The sequence below is a fragment of the Rhinolophus ferrumequinum genome, chromosome 12 (genome assembly GCF_004115265.2).
Source record: "Rhinolophus ferrumequinum isolate MPI-CBG mRhiFer1 chromosome 12, mRhiFer1_v1.p, whole genome shotgun sequence".
Lineage (NCBI taxonomy): Eukaryota > Metazoa > Chordata > Mammalia > Chiroptera > Rhinolophidae > Rhinolophus > Rhinolophus ferrumequinum.
Window position 1 is genome coordinate 43,526,776 of NC_046295.1, and position 22,154 is coordinate 43,548,929.

Below are 22,154 nucleotides of genomic sequence, written 5' to 3' on the forward strand. Positions count from 1 at the left end.
CTACATCACTATTATATCCCATTACTTCTTCACCCCAACTCCATGTCCAGCGAACATCTTCCTAAATCCCCCTGACAGGCTGGCCCTCTGGTCATATATCCCGCCACCCTCGTCTGCGTGTACACACGTGTTGTTCCGCATCAGCACCGTGCTGGCTCATTTAGCCCTGCTGATTTGAATCAACTGGATAAAATTTTATGGCGCGCTGTGATTGTAAATATGCCTCCTCTCATTCACAGCCTGGGAAGGCTGGAGGGCCATTACATCTTAATTGGGTAATTTCTTTTTCAGATCTCCGAAGGCAGGGTTGCTGCATCAAAGGCATCTCAGAGCAGGGCTCTAGTGCCAGCTAGAATTAAAATGTTGTCATTTCCAAGAGGACCCAGGATCTTATTCGTGGACTGATTTTTTCTTTTAGGACATTAAAACAATTTAACTTATTTCAAAAGAGAGATTTGCATCTATAATGCCAACTGGTTTGAAAAGGAAAATATTTGGTCTAAAAGATCTCTTTTGTTCCCTTTTTGCCCTGTTTCTGCACACTGCACTTTTAGAGATTTCAACAAACTTCAGACTCATGTATTTATATACCAAAAACACTTGTTCTAGTTCATTTTCTGTTTGCAAAATGTGTTTGGATGTAGACATAAGTGTAAACACACATACACACACACACACACCTTTAAGCTCAAAGGAAAGGGGTCACTTTTTTCAGTCCATAATTGCACCAATTAATGCTGCAATATACTGTTGCCATTTTGCAGAGGATCTAACAAAACAAAATAAGGTTGATTTCTTTTAGAATAAAAGCTGTCATGTAAAAATATAAAGGATGTAATCTATGCCCAAAGTATTATGAATCAAACCAAAACAGAAAAGAGGAATAAAAGAGAAATAAAGAACTATTGCCAGGAGGAGAGGGAGGTAGACAGAGGTCGGAAATAGCAGTGGGTGTTATTCCTCCTACTGCAGAATCTGTGCAGCAAATCGCTGTGCTTAAAGGAGAAGTAGCAATCAGCACGGATTGAAATATCCCTGAATGCAGTTATAATGACATTCCTCTTCTCCCTCTTGTGTCTAGCACGGTAGGCCATCATCAGAAATGTGCACCATCCTGCAAGGTACACTTTCTAAAGACAGGAAAACCCTCGCATGTGATTCCGAGACCAAGAGTCGTCTGTGTATAAGGCATGTACCCCATGTCACACAGGGTCTGGCACTTAGAAGGGCTCCACATTTGATTAAATGCTCTGATGTCACCATCCCGAAATTGAAAATCTTAATTTTTAACAAGGGGCTGCACATTTTTATTTTACACTGGGACCTATAAATTTTGTAGCCAGTCCTAGATGGATAAAATATAGTTATCCAGTTAGAGAATGTCCACTTGAAAAGCATTTCACCTACAACTTCCCTGACTAGGTAATAGTAGCAGGGAAAATGAAAACAACATTTCATTTTATGAAGGTACTCCCGTCCCTATCCTTGCTGTTTCCCAAAAGAATTGTGGGGATGTCAAAAAGCAGTCAGCAGCCCTGGACCCCAGCTTTGCAACAAAGACCCACCAGGGCTATTCTTCATTCCTCCATTGATTGGGTTGAGTGACAGAGCAGCCCATGTCATGTCACATCAAACATGACTTGATGTGACAAGACATAACAGGAGCTGGTGCAAAACAGAAGGAGAATTGGAAGAAAACGTTGTTTTGTTTAAAATGCCAAGGAGGATGTGAGACAAACCTAGGAGAACAGAGGTGACCATAATAAAATAATGCTGCTAAATTATAAATGATAGTCTGTATCTCTGGTCCTTTTCATCCATGGCTATCAAGGCTCCACAGATATGGTTCAGCCTTCTTGTAATTTCTTTGTGGGTTCTCTTTGCAATGTACTTTGGTGTGAGAGGGTCATGCGTAAGTCTTCCTCATTCAAAGGTGAGATGGATCCAACTTTGATAGCTGTTTAGAAGAAATAGTTCACAAAAGCTTCAAAAAGAACGTTAAGAAGACTGTTGTCAAAGGCTAAAATAGGCAGAAGTCCATTGGATGGTTCCTTTTTGATTAGTGAAGGAAAAACTTAGAAGGAGTTCTTTTTTGAAAACGATTGCTGCTAGTGATGATGCAGAGGCAGGTGACTCGAGGAAGGGAACATAATGTGCTACGATCACATCACCTCATGTTTAAAGAGTATGACCTGCTGCCAGGATTGTTCAGGGTTCTAATGTGATTATGTAAAGGCAAAAGGGCATTGAGGATGGCCCATTCTTCTAGGAAGGACTGTTCAGTGCTCTTGGGAAGTCCGTTGCCAGCATTTGCAACTGCAGCATTCAGTTTCCTCTCAATCAGGCTTAAGTAAGTCAATGAACTTTAATCCCATTAAATTCTATCAAAAGGGGGAGATTTGAGAAAACAATGAATTTTAGGATGTTCCATCATTCTGGACTCTGAGTAGTGATAGAATCGCTCTGCCCAATTGATCAGGAAAATGATCCCATAGAAAGATGTCAAGAGTTTCACAGAGTGCAGGGTTTAAAGCTGAGATAGGGTACCTTCCTGCCACACAAAGAGGAAGACTGGAGTTAGCTCAACACCTGCACTCCGCCAGACCTGAGACATCTCCGATAACCTGAACTCATACTCTGGCTCCATAGATATTTGCAGCATGGAAGGGTGTTACCAGTGGAGAATTTAGAACCAGATTATCTCAGTTCAAATCACAGCTTGATCTTTCCTCAACAAGTGCAACTTCGAATGAGTGATTTATCTGTTCTATGACTCAGTTTCATTATATACAAAATAGGGATGTTAATACTCATATACTTAATTCATAGAGTTATTGTTAGTATTCAATAGAAACAAATATATGTCAAACACTTAGAAGAATCCCTGGCACATAGTAAGCAATTAATAACTCTTAGTAATTCCCTTTTGGGACCACTATGTTGGATTTCAAATACTGATATTTCCAATTACAAAATCAAATGAGTGATCTCATGGTCAGCAGTCTTATTTTTAGAAAGCTACCTTTAGAGACACTCTTCTTACTTTCCTCTTCAGATATGATATTGTTTAGGTTCTCTGACTTCACTAGAAACTAGGAATTCTAGCAAGGCTTGGAGATTAGTAAGTCTAATAATATTTCTGGTGAACCAAGGTGGCAAAATGCAAAGTTATCCAATGGATATCCAAGGGTATTGATTACTACATTTTGGATAAGTAACTGGGTTAATAATCTGCTCTTGTCATATTCAGGTTTATTCTGTCTTGGTCAAAATGTAGATGACAATTTTCTCAAGTTCACATAGATCATAGTAAAGCTTGCAAGGTCTTCCTTCTCTTTTGGTTTTAACCCCCCCACCCCCACCCCCACCAAAAAAAAAAAAATTCTCCAGGTCCATAAAGTCAAAGAAACTAAAAAATTAACTCAGTATTTTTTCCACAGTGAAAGAGTTGATTTGGGTTTTTAACTCATGTAAAATTTTGGAATGTTGCCTTTTTTTATATTACCAGTGACACTTCTAGAGCTTATAAGAAAGGAGATGAGTGGAGAATGAGTGACAATGGAACTGAGAGTTTGAATAGAACATTCAAATGTTCTATTTTTAGCCTGTCATGAATGTGAGGGAAAAAACCACCTTAATCTACTGAAAGGTGGTCTAAGCTTCTAGTATGCTATCTCACATTTAAAAATGTATTGTCTCTATGGCTTTCCAGTGAAATTTTAAAAGGCATGAGACTACTGTAACATTTTTTGAACGAACTTAAAAATTAAACTCTTCTGGCTTTCCTTGTCATAGGAAGTTAAACATAGGGATAACTTGCAAAGAGCATAAAGGCCACTTGACATTGGGGTCAGACAAACTGCTTTATTTGCCCACCATGGGCCTTGGGATGAGACATTTCACTGCTCTAAGCCTCTTTTTCTGCAGTTTTTTTCTGAGAAAAAAACTCTCATGGTTATTGTAAAGACTAGAAACAACACATTACAATGCATACTAGAAAATGCACTGTCCTGATGCCTGAACAACAGTTGTAGGCACTCAATGAACACTAAGTTGTTATTATTACTACCACTATGACAATTACTATTTTATCATCATCTTCATTGTTGTCACCATCATTATACGCCTCTACTGGTCACTCTACAACATCTTAGCTCATTTCGTTACTGTTATCAGGGCTAGTAGTCTAAAATAGGATCAATACAGTAAGTCTATGCAATATATTAGTGGTGTCGTTCTTTATCTGAAGTGTTTCCATTAGGAAAGAGGGGAGGAAGAAGCTGTGAGCCTGCTTGGCATATGTGTTCGCTTCAGCTAAGTGCTAATGCACTGACATTGGCAGCAGGAGTGGCGGACCTGCCAACCTTGTGGGGTTTCTAAAAGGGAGGGTTTGCATAAGGGGAATTCAGATAGAGACAGCGATGCAAATAACCTTACAGCAAGCATTGTGGCTACTCCTGGGCACTGGGCTTATTTATAGTTCAAAGCTGATCTGAAAGGCAATAAGAAAATGACTTAATGGTACCTCCTCAGCTTGAAGCAGGCCTTACTTTTCACCTGGTGAGAGCTCTGGACGAAATCCCAGTCAGCCTAATAGCTAAGCCAAGCCACGGGAGTGTCGTGAGGAATGAGGTGCTCACCAGGAAGCTGTTGCCCCGAGTGGCAGCCTGGATGCCTTTGTTTGCTTTTTTTCCCTGTTCTTTTCTTTCTCTCACTGAGATGTCAGGAGGCCCATGACCAAGGGGGGAAGCCCTTGTTTTTTGAGCCATCTTGTTGCAGAGCTATTTGGCGAGGATCCAGGGAAGCATGAACTGCAGTGACTAAAGGGTTGGACGGGGACCCATGAGGGGAAGATTAAAGAGAGGGTTAATTAAGCCATCTGGAAGAGTTAAGGGTAGTTGAACAAAGGTCTTCAAGTACACCCAGTAGGATTGCACAGAGAATAAAAAGCAGTTGTGTGCTGTCTCTAAGGAGAACAGAATAAGAGGGACTAAGCTGTAGACAAAAAAGTCCATAGCCACCCCTTTGTGTTCACAGCCCCACTGTGAGTTCCCCTCCAAACATGCTTGCCTCCAAGTTGTCTCTTCACACATAAGTAGAAAAGAGAAGCAATGGGTCTCACCTCACTGAGCCTCTGAAAGAAACGTAGAAGATGAGGTTCAATGAAGAGATGGCCTGACTCTCGGCCCATGGCAATCTACGAAGCACGCTTCTTCCAGCTCTAAAAGGGATTCCATTTTTATGGCCTTCACGGCAACCTTTGTTTTCATCATATAGAAACTATAACCCTGTTGAAATATGCAAGGGATAACGAAGTAATATAACATAAGGTCACACTCATGAAGTAGTGGGGCTAAGCTGCTTTCATAGCAACATTGGCATGCACCCGCTTTACTAGTTTCCATTTGTGTCTATACAAGTCAGAGTTGTCCAGTGGGTAGTAAGTACTCTCACAGTCAACTGTGTCATGATAGCTCTGTATCCTGAACTACCACAACAGCCTAGGAAGGAATACCACCTGCAGTAAGAGTAAACTGATCTTGATGGTGACAAATTGGACTAGTTCAGGCCCTTGTAGCTATAGTAGATCTCAGTCTGGTCTTTCCTAAATTGGTGGACAGAAAATAATAAAGCCATCTTCAAACCCTATTCTAACTCACCTATATTTTTCTTCATTAAATGTCACTTTCTGTGAATCGAAATCGTGACTCCTAAGTCCTTAGATGGACCTAAAGTGAAATTGTGAAGCCAATGAAATTTATACCTTCCCACTCACCCCACGCAACTGTCTTCTCCACCATCTCTCAGTCCTGCCAAGCTAAAATGCATCAAATAATTGCACAGTTATGAGAGATAGAAAGCCAGTCTATAACAGAGACCACTCTACTTGAGTACTCCTTAAAGCGCTCAATGAATGTATTTATCAAGTTGGACCTGATAACATAAGTTGCCTAGCTTGAGTTATTCATCCTCTGATCAGTTATCATGGGTCTATTATTCCCCAGGAATTGGAGAAAGTATAGAGGAACATAGGTAAACAGAATAACAACCCCACCTTTTTAAGAAACTTGATAAAAATATCTGTGGTATTATTATATCTTTGTGAATAGAAAGAAAATTGATTTGATTCAAATGTACGATGCTGGGGAGTGATGGTATAAGATGAGGCCACAGAATTAGATCCTGAAGTATATTATTTGCCATGCTAGGAAGTTTGCACTTTGCACTACAACCACTGGGTGGATGGGGCAATGGAAACCTTTCAACATGATCATGATATAACTAGATTTGCTTCCTTGTGGTTTTTGTTTGTTTTTTATGTTTGGCTTTTTTGTTTGGGAATTTTATTTTTTGTTTGTTTTTGTTTTTTGTCTAAAGTATGGAGGATGGACTGAATTGAGGAAATTTTTATGGCAGGAAGATCAATTATCAAGCTACAAAATGTCAGGTGAGAGATGGCAGAAGCCTAAAGTAAGGCATTAAAATTTGAAAGATAGGAACACTTTGAAAGACACGGAAAAGGTAGAGCTGACATAACTTGTAACTCTTTGGTATGTGTACATTCGAAACAGGGATAGCCGTGGATAACTGAGTTTTCCACCTTGTTATAAAACTTTGTAGAGTACAGAGGAAAAAACAACAACAAAAAAACTCTGAAGGCCAGCAAATACAAATGAGTAGCCAAAATTTAATAAAGAGAAAAATAATTATCCTTGGTGTCTCCAAGCTCTGTATCTTACTTCAAGACCTGAAAAGGTACTTAAAAAAATAATCAAATTATCAATTTGCAACCTTCTATGAGAAAACAAGATTCTGAATTGCAACCCCAACCTCTTTCTAAAGATCAGATTGACCAGACCAATCTCATTTCCTACTGAGCTGGAGTGACATACGAGGGTGACAAGAGGAAAGCAGTAGTTGTAATCTTCCTGGAATTCAACTAAGGTTTTGATTCTGATTTCATTTTACATGACATTCTTATTAACAAGTCAAAGAGATATAGGCAAGCTCCAAGGTTATATTCAAAGGAGACCAAACTGAAAGGAAAAAATAAGAGGGATTCCATTGTGGTCAATCTAGTTAATATCTTTCCTAGTGGCCACTGAGGAGAACACTGACCCTTGCTCTTCATTTGGAAGGAGTCGCTAATACAATTTCAAATTAATGATAATGAGTGAGGGTAATGTCCTTCCTCAGATAAATTTGATTCAGAAAAGGGCAGGGGAGTTAAAGAATACAAGATGGAGAGAGACAGATGAGGCCATCATGTAAGTGAGGAAATAGCAGAGGTTATGGCTTGTGCGAATGTGGAAGTTGGCTAAATTCCCACACTAAAATCATAACCATAACCTCATCAGGATTCATGTCAAAGTTTAAAATAGGCTTCAAATATTTGAGATAAATCAGTTGGAGTTACGTAATAGTACTTGAGAATGAAAAAAAAAAATAGTTGTTTAAGGAACAAATTTTGCTTGGACACAGAGTTAGAGTTGGATACTAGATATAGGATTAGTTCAGTGTGTACTCATACATATGTTAAATAAATTTCTGGGAATGACTCTAAAGGGGCTAGCTAACCAAACCTATTATCCCAGAAATTGCTAGCCGTAACTGCTGAGTAATATCTGAATTTCCACCACTAGCAAAGGGAACTAAAACAGATTTAGTCACTTCTATGAGCCAAACACTATGCATGGCCCATCTCACATACCTTCTTAAAGAACCCTGCATGGAGGTACTATCATCTTCATCCTACAACAAAGGAACTTGGGCTCAGAAAGGCCAAGACACTTACCCAATCACACAATTAATCAATAGTGGAGCCAGTATTTTCTGCTAGGTTTGCTTCACACCCTATGTTCTTCTGTTATACCACATTAAAAGGCCAGTCTTTTGAGTTACTATTTTCTTATACACTTGGGAAAGTTGGCATTTCTAGTGGTGGCTAATTCTCTATACTTTAGTGTGAATAATTTTCAGAATCATCATAACCTAGAGAAAGAAAGGGGTATTAGAAAGAAGGTGAGTGCTGAACAACTGGGAGGAGTTGAAAGATGTATCTCCAAATGTAGGATAATAATACAATTAAGGAAACAGAGCGGCAAAGGCAAATGCCTTAATCGTTTCTTGGCTAAACACCAATGGCTCATCATAGAGGATAGGAGAGAATTGGCATGGTTCCAGTAATAAGAAACAACACAAATGGCCCTCCTCTCCAGCGCACGTGCACGCGCGCACACACACAGACAAAATAAGACACATACACTCAGACAGAATAGATTAGATTAAAAGCAGCTAAAACCTTAGACATACTCCATTGTCACTTGTTCACTTCAAAGATAAAAAGACTCTGGTCCAGAGTGATCTACATGAAAAATCCCTTAGCTACCTCCGGCTAAAGGTACACTCAATACTAGGTCTTGTGACTTCAATGGGTAAGTCTCCATTCCTGGGACTACAGATTTTTTTATAGTTTAGGTCCATACCTATCTAAAGCAATGTGCTTCATCAATGTACTCTCCTTTGGGATCGCCTAGCTCTTTGAGTCCTTGTGATCTGCTAGCTTAAAATAAAAGATAAAACTAGAAAACTATTGTAGAGGATATTTGCTATTTTTGATTTTCCAAAATCTATGCATTTCCCCCTTCTCCTTGGTAACAGCAGGCTGATTTCATTTGGACATTACATCCACCCCATCCATGGAAGAATAGAAGAGTTGAAATACTTGTGATGATGTGACCCAATTTGGACAAATGAGATATGAAAAGGTATCTGCTAGAGGTTTCTGGGAGGCAAATTTCCACATACTTTAGAAAGAGCTACAAGAGGAGGCTGCCATTCTTCCCCTGGTGGCGTGGAGTTGAGGTGTGAGTTCTAGAACTAGCATGGTCATTTCTCTTATTATAATGAGATTTTATCCTAAGAACAAAATTGAATGAACAAAGAGGGCAAAACTACATAAAGAGTGAAGCATAGGGAAACAGAGGCCTGATGGCACCAGGAATAGCAGCATCAAATTGCACCAGAAGGCATACATGTATTTGAACCGTTGAATCCCATTTTAAATTTAAGTCAGTTTTAAATAAGTTTTCCGTCACCTGCAACATAAACATCTTAACAAGATTTAACTCTACTTTTTTTGTTTGTTTGTGTAAGCAAAAATTAACCCCAGTATGGTTGACTGGTTGAACATATCTGCAGGCTCACAAGATGGTGTAATCAATAAAGAACCCCAACACTGTCCAGGCACAAGGCAGTGTGGAGGTGTTAGTTTAATACTAACTATGGATCAATTCTCCATAGAGCATAAAATCTAGTTAGGGGAAAGTGTAATAAACTACTGGAATAAATTGAAGGAAGATGGTGCAGACAATACCACATATTCCCAAGGGCCTGGTATAGAAGAAAACTACAGTTTTAGAGTAGTTTAGAGGTGGAAAATGTCTCTTTGACATGGGGTTATTAGGGAAGCTTTGTGCATGCAGTGAGATTTGAGCTGGCTCTTCAAATAGAAAGTGTGTGACAATAATGTTATTAATATCCACCTGGACTCTATCTGCTGTCTGAAAACCAGATGGGAACCCTTGAGATGCAAAGACTTGTCAGTTTCCACAGAAAACAATTCCCTCACTCTGTGTGTTTCTATGTGAAGGGCTTTCATCTAGAACAATGTTCTCAAGGTGGAGTTTCATGATCAGCAGCATCACCATTATCTGAGACTTGTAGGAAATGCAAATGCTCAAGCTCCAACCCAGATCTCCTGACTCCAAAACTCTGGGGGTGAGGCCTAAAAATCTGTATTTTAACAAGCCCTCTGATGCATGCTCAAGTTTGAGAACTATTGATTTCAAAGGGATCTTACAGTGTCCGTAAACACAAGGGATGTTTATGTACTTGGATTAGAAGAAAAAAATTTCACCTTTATTGGCACTAACCTCTAACCAAAATTTAACATTTAGTATTACGGATAATAAACTAGAGTCCTATTTAGCAGTATATGTCAACAACAGAAATCAGATATGATTTCATATCTCATTCCGGTGGTTGCAGATATTTCAAAATATCACTAGCATCCATGGCTACTTTGAAATTATGGCTATTATTAGGCCTGCTGCTAGATCTTATTATTAATGTGTTAACAAAGCAACACACATATTACTATATCTCAAATGCTAAAAAAAATTTTGATAACTGTATTTTAATATAATTGATTTCCTTTGCAAGTCTATGTACTTTATTTTATATATTTGGACACGAGTCCTAGAAAGAAGATAAGAGTCATTCACTGGCCCGCTGAAGGGAAGCATGACAGGAAAAGTGTAAACCCCTGACGGAGGGGTAGGGCAGGTAGCTCTTCGTCAGCCCTTCACTCAGCACTCCCAGCAGGAAGAGGGTGCTGATAGAAGTGGTGAGAGATGTGGAAGCTGCAGGGAAAGGCTTACTCCACCCCTTCCACATCCCTCTTGCTGTATCTGCCTGTGTGCAGAGCTCACAAGCCCCCGTCTGCTCTGCACCATGCAGTTATGGCTTCATGGTGGTCCAACTCTACCCCTGGCTCATGAGTGTGTTTGTCTCCTTCGGAGCTGAAGTACCAGAAAGCCCACATGGATACAGAGCTAATGCCACATGCTGCAGTCCAGCTTTTACTCCTTGCAAAGCTAATATTTTGATCTCCAGGTGCCTGCCTCCTATCTGTTTCTTAATTGGTCCTAAATTCCAAACTCAGGCAGGAAGAAAAAGCATCATTTATTGACCCTCTAAAACTTAAACAGTCTGTACGTCTATCTCCTTCTCTCCTTTTTCTTCTGGGAATATACTAGTGTGATGAAGACAATGCAGAAAAACAGGCAGCCCCATTGCCACCCAGGAGATTTCTTAATTATCTCTTAAGTAGCATTGGTACCAGATGCCAGATAGAAGCTGCAGAAATGTTCTTCCTTCTCAGTGTCCTAGAATCAGGGCTATAAATTAGTTGGGTCATTGCCCTTTAAAAGAGGAGGAAAATATGAGGTGATAATAGTCAAGGTCATCATTGTGCATCCAATGAATTCTGTAAACCAGCTGTAAAGATTCTTTCTTAGCCACCCAGCGTAAAGCCTAACACAATTCTACAGACCCTGGCCGACTTCCTAGATCTTCAGATGAGACTTTTTTCCTAAGCAGCTTTCCTTTTTGTCATTATTAACTTGTTAGACAAAATACAGTTAACCTTATTATGAACTCAAGTAGAGCAATAGTGATTAAACATTTAGCTATGTAACACACAAGGATATAAAGCCAACCAAAATGTTGACTCCGGAATTTGAAGAAAGGTCCCCAAACCAGCCTAGTTCCATACTAACATCTACTACTCATAGAAACACTTACTATGAATAAGGTCCTATGGTGATGACTTTCCTTGTATCGTTCACAGTAACATTAGGAGTTGGAATTAACATTATCCATCTTTTACAGATTAGGGCACTGAGGTTTAAAGAAGATAAGATAGCTTTCCCGTGGTCAATGAAAATGGTGGGGCTGAGATTAAAATCTAGGCATGAACATCAGAAAGTCCAGTCTATTAGCTACTGTCAGAGGTATTAGTCTCTTCTTTTTGCACTTGTTTTTAACCATCCCTCTCCAATAGTCTTGTATCTTCAGTTCAGAATCCATGAGTACCTAAGATGTCTGACTCTGTGTGCTTTTCACAAAGTACAGTAGTCCCCCCTTATCTGTGGGGGTGACATTCCAAGATGCCCAGTGGATGCCTGAAACCACAGCTAGGGCAAAACTGTAGATATACATATATACATACACTTTATGGCTTCTCTTTGGCATAATTGAATTTCCATCATCAGTACTCTTGTGCTTTGGGGCCATTATTAAGTAAAATAAAAGTTTTCACACAAGCACTGTGACAGTCAATCTGGTAACGGAGAATGCCACTACATGACTAACGGGCGGGGAGCTGGACAAATGGATGACTCATGTCCTGGGTCGGAAGGAGCTGAATGGCATGAGTTTTCACCATGTGATTTTCCATGTAATGTTTTTGGACTGCATTTGACTGTGGGTAGCTGAAAACACAGAAAGCGAAACTGCGGGCAAGGGGGGATTACTGTATCTATTAGGTTGGTGCAAAACTAATTGTGATTTTTGCACTGATTTTTAACTTTTTAAACTGTAATTACTTTTGCACAAACCTAATAATTTAAACCTCAGACCAACCACGTTACATAAGTCATATTATCACCTCAATTATATAGCTAAGCAACAGATGTAGAAAATGCAAGTCATTCACCTGAAATCAAATCTTACAGCTAATGAAGCACCAAAGCTAACATATGGACACCCCAGTCTTGATTTAAGTCACAATTTTATATATTCTGATAAGTAGTAGGCTTTGGTCACCAGGATTCTTTATCCACAGCATCTCAGCGCAGCAAATCCTGTTGGAGGTAGCTGGCAGGGCATATGGGAGGGTAGGGCCTGTAGGTTCCATGCACCCAGCACCAGTGTTCCTTGGGCTTCCAATCTACCTCCATGTCCAGTAGGAATACTCATTTGTTTTCTCCAAACCCCAGTGAATACTTCTGATTCCTACTTACAGACAGCTACTTACCACAGTGATAGCATTTCTGCACATGGCATATAGGCCTTTTGAAATTTTGAATGGAAAGACATGTAATTGTCAAATCTCCCGTTCTGATGAAAAGTGAAGGCTGGGAGGACAGACTCTGAACAGAGCCTCTTTGACGTTCATCAGCTCATTAGCAGGAGTCTTCCAGACACCTCTTCAACTCTTGGTGGTCAGTCATACTCAGTGTTAGCACAAGTGACTGGCCCTGTAGGTATAGAAGTAACTTTATCCCCTCATTAAAAAAAATAATTGCAGGAAGAGATGGGTATAAAGCCAAAATTGGGCTTGCCAGGCATACGAGAAAAATGAACCATGCTCAGTTTGGTTACTTAAAGGATAAAAGCTGCTATTTTGAGCAATAGTTGTTTTTGGCCATCCTTCGCATGGAGGTATTCAACGTAATTGTGCTAAGTAGTGTGAAAGAGAAACCTGCTTCAGGGCTAATATGATAATGCATATTATCTGGGTGACTAGAGGAAAGGCAGCTAGTAATGTAATTTCTCATGCTTTTTTGTTGTTCAGCTAAAAATAAAAGTCTCATTAAAGAGAGTTTTAAATGAATTATATTTCTCCATTTCTCTCACAATTAATTTTTGTGCAGCAATTTGCACTTCTGATGCTTCTACCCCAGCAGGGCGGCGTGTGAATTGCTTGGGGAACGGCAGAGGGCAGTGCTGAGCTGAAGCTGGCACTGGAACCTTGCTTCTGGCTGTAAAATCGTGCTTATTATTAAATGAAATCTTAAGGCTAACTTAGCCACAGAGGAAATTAAACTGCTAATTATGTGTGTATAAACCACTAAAAATGGGTCCAGTTGTTGCTCAAGATTTCAGACACACCCACCTCTTCTCCTTGGTTTTAAAATATGTAATTATGCCTGGAAATAGTACCTATTAACGGTTTTACACAATTAAAAAAATAATTAGAGTTATCTGTTTGCAAAGCTCATCCCTTTCAAAGTAAATAAACAAAAGATTTGTAGTTTGAGTTTCGTTTTTGTTTATTTGTTTGTTTTTCAAATTGTCCATGTCTTGATAAAATCTGAGTCACCCAGGCCCTGTAGAGTTCTAATGGATTGAGACAAAATGACCACATTATTTTTATAGCACTTTCTTAAACCGATTTCTGTAAGGGCAAAAATTTCAAAGATCTGGAAGATTTGGAGAGAAGCTTATTCTGATTTGGGAGGGAAAAGGAACAATGATTTCCTAAGTGTGCATAAGCATTTAGAAAGGTGATGTCATTGTGGACTTATCCTCATGACAAGGAAATAAAAAACAGATTATCTCAAAGTCAGTGAGGCCAAGGTTATTTTAGGTTCCTGGCACTGTGCAATGCATCCTGGTAGATGTCCACAGATGATCAGATAAGTGAAAGGGAAAGACATTTGATACCAGGTTTTAATAAAAACATAAATACAAACTGACAGGGAATGTCGATGTTACAGTGAATAATTTGAGTAATTTGCATGGCCCCAGCCCTTCAGTTTGCAAATCGTTTTTCACTGCATGTTGATCTCTTTTAGGCCCTTACTACTTACAGTGCGTTCCCTAGGTTATCAGCACTCCTTGGGAGCCTGTTAGAAATGCAGAATCTGGACCTACTAAGTCATAATCTGCATTCTAACAAGTCTGCCTAAGATTGGATTGCATGCTCAAATTTGAGAAGCACTGTGTAAGGTCTTATGTTAGTAATTTGCTTTCTCTGAAAAAGGGCATCTTCCTGCTTTTAATATAGAGACAGTTCAGAAAGCCTACAACAGCAAATCTCATTTTGAGTCAATTAGAAAAAGTTTTTATGGTTGTAGTTGTTTTCCTCTTTGCCACAAATAAAGCCTTTTTGAAATATATTTTAATGGATAGTTTTTTTCCAGCTGGTTTTAACTGGGCTTAAAACATTGGCCTATCATGACCTGGAGTCTGGGAAGAATTAATGCATATCAAGGACATGGCATTTGCATATTTCTTTTTAGTGTTTCTGGTCCTGCCATAGATGGTGAAATGTTGTGGGTTCACCACCCCTTCCATTGACTTGGCTCTGTACTTCATTCTATGCTTTTTATAGGTTTCATGAAAGGATGATAATGACCTATTTTACTTATCCATTAAGAGCTACGAGCCAGAAGATTTCCCCCTTCCTCCAGCAAGAAGGGCAGCGTGACTAAGTCAGCCAATCAGAGTAATGAAGCTCTCCTGCTTGGCAAAGTGAGATTAATCTAAATCAAATACTTTCCACCTTGGCAATTTTAACTAATTCCCGCAGGAATACAAGAACTACGTGAAGCCCCCACAGCCGTGCAAGTCTCCTGGTATGGGAAGGCAGGTAATATTTTTTAAGCTTATTAATATCTTATCCTGCTGGGTCCTACAATGCACTCAAAGAATAGCTGCAACTCCTCAACCTAGCATTACAAAGAAATGCAGCTTTCAGGGAGGAAGAGCAAAATTCCTGGGCTGCACAGCAAACCGCTTTATTCTGTGGCAGTGGCTCCGACTGCCTTGAGTAAATTGCTTCCCACATTGTCTTTCTGCCTCTGTCCTAGCAATTATCAGAGGATCTTAACTGCAGGATCCGTGGCCTACACTGTGACACATTCAGGCTGCATATTAGAGAAGCTTCTTTCCTTCCTTCCTTCCTTCCTTCCTTCCTCTTTCCCTCACTCCCTTCCTTCCTTCCTCTCTTCCTTCCTCCTTCAAGGTGCATATGCTTTCCAGTGTGGATCTGCAGGGACCACACTGACAGGCAGACCTGGTAGATCTGACAGCTCAGGAGTGCTTTGGCTTCTGGGAGTGTGGGGAGCCTCCTTCCTTTGCAGCAATAGCCATCTCCACACTTGAGGCCCACTCAACAAGAAGAGCTCCCTAGATAACGCAGTGGGACTTCTCAGATGACCTCTCCCTTTCACCTTCAGCAAAAGGAAAGGTCTTGCCTAATGCAGACCCAGCTTTCTTGGTTTTGCAAGCAGAAACTGCAATGGAAACAGGCCAGGTTTTATTTGACTTTGTGGGCACCGACCTAGGGCTCCTAGAATTCTCCCTGTACTTTTTAAATAGAATAAATTGTCAACAGTGATAAAAGACTAGTCTTTGCACCCTGTACAAGGTGTTTCTCCATGAGTCTTTGAAGATTTTTGTTTGTTGGGGTTCTTCTTTGTTTTTATTTATGTCAGGTTTATTGAGGTATAATTTAAGTAGAATAAAAGCCATTCTTTTTAGTGTATAGTTCTATGAGTTTTGACAAAACCACAACAATCGAGAGAGAGAACATTTTCATAGACCCCTCTTGCCCGAAATCTCTCCACTCCCTTTATAGTCTATCCCCACCACAACCCCTGTCAATCACTAATCTGTTTTCTGTGCCATAGTGTTGCCTTCAGTTCTGAAAGATTTATTTACTTTTTTTTTTTTTTAAATAACCCTCTTTTCTCACAAGAACTAACAAATTCGTCTGATTAGCACAATAAGATGTAGTTAAAGGAGGAGTTCTGGAGTCAGATAAATGCAGATTCCAATTTTGGCTCTACCTTTTTTAAAGGGTCTCTGTCAGTGTTTCTTAGCATGCACACTGATCTGGGAATATTATTTATCTTAGTTAAGCCTCAGTTTTCTCATCTATTAAATGAGGTAATGATAACCAGCAACAGTTATCAGATACCACTTTACTTGCTAAGCCTTGCTTAAATCACTGTGAGGTGCTACCCTACTGATGTAATAGCTAATTTTTATCTTTCCTGTTACTTGTCACTTTCTATTTAATCTGACTGCCCATATTAGAGGGCCGGATCCTAAATCACACACATTTTATCCTTCACAATACCTATCGGAGTATATGTCTTAGTCTGTTCAGGATGCAATAACAAAATACCATAGACTATGTGGCTTATAAACAATAGAAATTTATTTCTCACAGTTCTGGAGGCTGAAACATCCAAGATCAAGGTGTCAGCACATATGGTGTCTGGTGAGAGCCTTCTTTCTGGTTATAGACTGACATCTCGCTGTCACCTCATGTGATAGAACGGGTGAGGGATTTCTTCGGAGCCGTTTTTATAAGGACATTCAATCCCATTCCTGAGGTCTCTGCCCTCATGCCCTAATCACCTCCCAAAGGCCCCACCTCCAAATACCATCACATTAGGGATTATGTTTCAACATAGGAATCTTGGGGGGACACAAACATTCAGTCTATAGCAGTATATAACAGCTATGTGGAACACATACATAGAACAGAAGAATATTAAACATTACTTTGAAAAGTAAACACATTCACATTTGTTATATTATTGCTTCATATATAGGTATTCGTAAATTAATTTATGAATTATTAATTTATATTATTGATATGTATTTTTAAAGTTTACATGAATGGTATACTCTTTTTATCCTTTTCTGACTTGCTTTTTCCTATTTAGTAGCGTGGTATTTTAGATTTATTCATTATTTAACTACTAAATAGTATTACATTTTATAAATCAACCAGTCTATTTATCCATTCTGGTGTTCGGGGACAGTTAGAGTGTTTCCATGTTTTTGCTGTGCAAATGTACAAGCATTCCCTTGAATAGGAATAATACCCACCACACTGGAAGAGGGAGGAGAGGTGGGGACAGGGCGGAGAGAAGAGAAAAGGAGGCAGGTAGGAGGCTTTAACTGTGCTGTAATATATTGTTTCTTTAAAAAAAAGGAAAGAAAAATAGGGCACTGGAGCTTCAGAGCCAGCAAATTGTTAATATTTATCTATTAATTCTGGGTGATGAATTCGTGAGTGTTAATTATATTTAGTATTCTCTACATTTTAAATTATAATTAAAGAAGAAAATTAAATATAAAAAAACATTAAAAAATCAATGAACATGGTTCTATTCTGGAATGTATAATCATTATCAGTGGCACTGAATTTGTCTCCTTGAATTTTTCATAACTAATGAATTTTTTTCCATGACCAATGTAAGATACTTATGACATATCCTAGTTAGTTTGATAATAACATGTCAAGAGTCAAGCTTTTCCCTGATAAGTGACACTCCTTCGTCAGTGATAACTGGTCTCTGCAATGTTTTCCTGTGAGAATCCAACTGCATTTTTTTACTGCTGTTTTTGTTTTGTTGTTGTGCTTGGAAGTGGTGAGTTTTCAGCGCTAAAAAACATGCACAGAACTTCTTTAAAAATAACTAGATGAGATTTGTATGTTAAAGAGAAAAAGGTTATGAGGCATCTAACAATTCATCTCATCAAACCCTGTACTGTTCTCAGGACTTGGCTAATACGGGGCTCCTAGGGAATAAGCATGCTTTTGCTTTCATTTTACTCATCTTTTACAAAATGAAGGGAACTTGGCTTTACACAGGAAATAGCTAAGCTTTGAAAATAGTTGTGGGGCTTATCCCATTCTTTCATTTTAATGACTTTCCCTGGTATTTAATCCCACCTTCCCCCTTCTGTGCCTACACTTATTAGTATGCTCTTCAGACAGCTAAGAAAACAAACAAGGCTATCAAAATACAGCGTACACCAAGTTCCCCTGGTTGAGGTAGCAAGCAAGCATGTTTCCCTGCCCCCTTGTGGCTTGATTACAGAACTCCTGCTGTGGGTACCCCCATGGCTCATTACCCTGCCCGCCTCTGAAATGCTGGGGACTGCAAGGCCGAGATTCAGCTCTGCTACTAGCTGAAGAAGAGATAGACATTTTATTAGTGATTGGGCTTTATCTTACAGAAAGCATTTGCTTCTGAAGGGTCTGTGGGCTCCAAAGTGCTCCTGGCACAGATGACCTGAGACGGCATGGACTTTAAGCCCAGGAGGCCCAAGATTGCACTTTCCATATAGAAAGGTTAAGTCTGCGAAATAGTTCATGAGCTGGCCCAGAAGGCACTTGAGAAAAGTCATGACTTCAGAAGGCAACCCTGTCATTTGAGTTTGTGACACAATCTCCAAGACAAACCCGGCTTTTCAGAACCAACCGATAATTGTTTTCCAACTGAGATTACATATTATCAGAGAATATCTGTTAGGTGGAATTTTCAGCTGAGCGGGATGTGTAAAAACATATAGAGTGACAACTTGCTATCATTTCAATGTAAGGAGCCAATTTTAATGTTAAGCAAAGACCAAAGAAGGATTTCATGGCTAAACCATTATAGGAGACCTTTAAGGCAGGGCACAGGTGAGAGCAAGTCAGGGCACTAAATAGTTCTCAAACTATGACATTACCGACATCAATCACATATGATCATTTAACTTAGTTTCTCAAAGTGTGCTTTTCCAAAATTTCTATTTACTGAGAATAGGCTGCAAATGCAATCACTGCCCTAGGATTTAAAAGAAAAAAAAATCATACGTTGGGTCATTTCCATTTTATAGACAGAAAAACTGAGTCACCAATGCATTAAAATTATTTGTGATAGATCTCATAGTAAATTAGCTGTAGAGCAGGAAACAATTGAGAGTGTCTTGTGCTTTAGATAAGAATTCTTGTCTCCAGAGCAGACTTTCTCTCTATAGCAATAACGAACTGCTTCACTGCTTCCTAATGTGCCATGTGCCTTCGTCAACTTGTCCTTCTAGGCTGCTGGAGGCACCGGGTCACTGTGTCACAATGTAGTGTCAAAATGTCACAATCATGTTAGGTGGATGATGACAACAGGGACGCAAACCAAGGGGTACAGAGACATATCAATACTTGTCATGCAGCATTATCAATGGCAATACTTTCTGTATCAGTATTCAGAAAAGGTGGTTTAGAATAACAGAAACTAAAAACTAAACATGAATCTCTGCCCCACTGCTAAAACGGTTTATCATCTATGTGCTAGCCTCAGTGTTTCATCAGGTATTCATATTTGATTATAGTTTGAAAACTGTAAAACAAGGATAAGGCTGCACTTATGCTAATATTATAATTGTGCAGATAATTTTGCACAATAATCATGGCTCTTGCCTTCTACTCTATACGAGTACAAATGAACAGATATGTAATATATTGTATTATAATACATGATGTATGTGCAAGATCAGTATCATTCATCTAAAATAAACCTAAGAAGACCTAAAAAAAAACAGTGGGTATGTATGTGTGAGCACACAAATTATATAAATATAGATACAGATATAGATATAATATATGTATAAATTTCATGATTATAGTCTAGAGGGAAATAAAAAACTAAGATGTAAAACAATAACTATTTTTGGATGCATTCATTTCCATTCTCCAAACTGAAATAGATTGTCCTGATGAATTTGATGATAGGATATATGGATAGATTGATGGATATAGATGTATAGGTCATATATACTTTTCCATTCTTTGGTTTTCCCTATTCTTTCTGTTTCACCATCTTGCTATTTCTCCATCTAGTGGTACCCTCACTCTGCACCCTGCCCATGCCCCATTCTGCTACATGGCTCCAATGGGTCTAGATGATATTTAGTTCATTATAAATTAGGGACGGCTAATCATGGCCCTGATTCAGTACTTCTGGAAATACTGTGTTTCCCCAAAAATAAGACCGAGCCAGATCATCAGCTCTAATGCGTCTTTTGGAGCAAAAATTAATATAAGACCCGGTCTTATTTTAATATAACATAAGACCCGGTCTTATGTGATATAAGACCGGGTCTTATATTAATTAGAGCTGATGGTCCAGCTAGGTCTTATTTTTGGGGAAACATGGTATGTTTCTGTGGCCTACCTAAATACATAGATTCATGTAGGACACTTACTAAAAATGCTCATTGATGCTACCTAACCCAGCCCGACTGAAACAGATCATTTTAAGCCTCCCTCTCTATTTTTATCCACATTCAAATTTGAATTTCCTCCCTTAGAGCAGCAATCCTCAGTAGGGATGTGCACAAACCTGGGAAGTTCCTTAAAAATGCAGGCACATCCGTTATAGAACTAGCAACTCATACATTAGGTTTGGTGGAAATGGTTACGGATAGGAGAGTTCAAATTATGCCACCACATCCCAATTTGGAAATAATGATATAATACTCAAGGAATATCTCTACCACAAGGACTGAGTCACTCCAGGGAAGTCACCCTTAGCAATGGGGGATTTCTTTGTCACGAATGTGTTGGTGTGAATATGTTGAGAACAGTTGTCCTTGGATTTTGTGATGTTCTTGAAAGCAAGGAGAAGCAATAAAAAATGACATCACACATTTAACTTATTTTAAAATTATAAAAAGATTTAATTATGTATGCTAACATAGAAATGAAATAAATTTCTTATACAATGGAAATGAGTAATAAATATCACAAGCTTTTTTTCTGGTAATAGTCAATATAATAATTATGAGGGGCAAATACATATTCACAATGCTAATTTTTTTGCTACTTTTGGTGGCCATCAAAATGAACCACTCATATTAGAGAGCGTAATTGACTCATATATGATACGATACGATGCGATGCGATGCGATGCGATGCGATACGATACGATACGATACGATACGATACGATACGATACGATACGATACGATATGAGGTTAGCCCCATTGGCTGACCCTCTGAATCAACTACCTGATTTGTACCAAAGCCACGCTTCTGATAGGCTTCTTCTAGCTAATGCCTGAGCACAGAGTGGGTAGGGGTAGTAAGGCAGATGGATTCCAGTGAGATGCAGAACTCCTGATATAGTGACTTTGCCTCAGGGGATTCCCCCTGGCCTGGCTGAATCTTCCTTGGAACTGTATTGCAGTCCACAATTCTTCCTACTCTATCCTCCTTCCTACCCTCTCTCCTTCATCTCAATGATGTATGTGGCAGACCTACATCATAGTCCTGCTACAGTCTCTCTCTGCCTCCTCCTGCTCCCTCTCCCCATATTCTGTTATTCTCTCCCGTAATAAATCTCCTGTTCATCTAATTCTGTCTTGATATCTGCTTCTTGGCAGACCTGAACTAATACACTATGCTTCATTGAAAGCACTAATCGTTTCATGTTCTGTCCACTCCATCAAACACACACACACACACACACACGGATTGCTTATGCTTTCCTCAAATTACCTTCTTGGTCATAAGAAATGCTCCCTCTGAATCTCAATCTTATGGTTTCTTATGCTCTGGTGAATGACAATGGACGGTACTATATTTTTAAAATAGGATGATCTCTTTTGGCATTTTAATTGTACATTGTATCTTCTTGTTAATATAATGCTTCAAACAGTAAAGATAGAAACAAATTCCAAAAGATACCTAAGAAGAACTTTAATTGTGGGAATGTCTGTATCTAGTCAGTGGGCATTCGGGGGGTCAGAAGTCCCTCAAATTATACTCTACAGGTAACTCTCGACTGTATTACTTCTGTCTAATGGTATAGTCTTCACTCACCTCTTCGTTCACTTTCCACTTGTGCCTCCAAAGCAGTGAGAAAGCTGGGAAAGTTTTCCCTCCTCTCCAAATTACCATGAGAATGCATTCCTGCCATACAAAGGGAGAAAGTAACTTAAAGAGTTGTCTTGGAGCTCTGTTGGAACTATGATGTGAGAGAACTTAGAATCTACTCAGTGATGTAGTTTCGTATAAG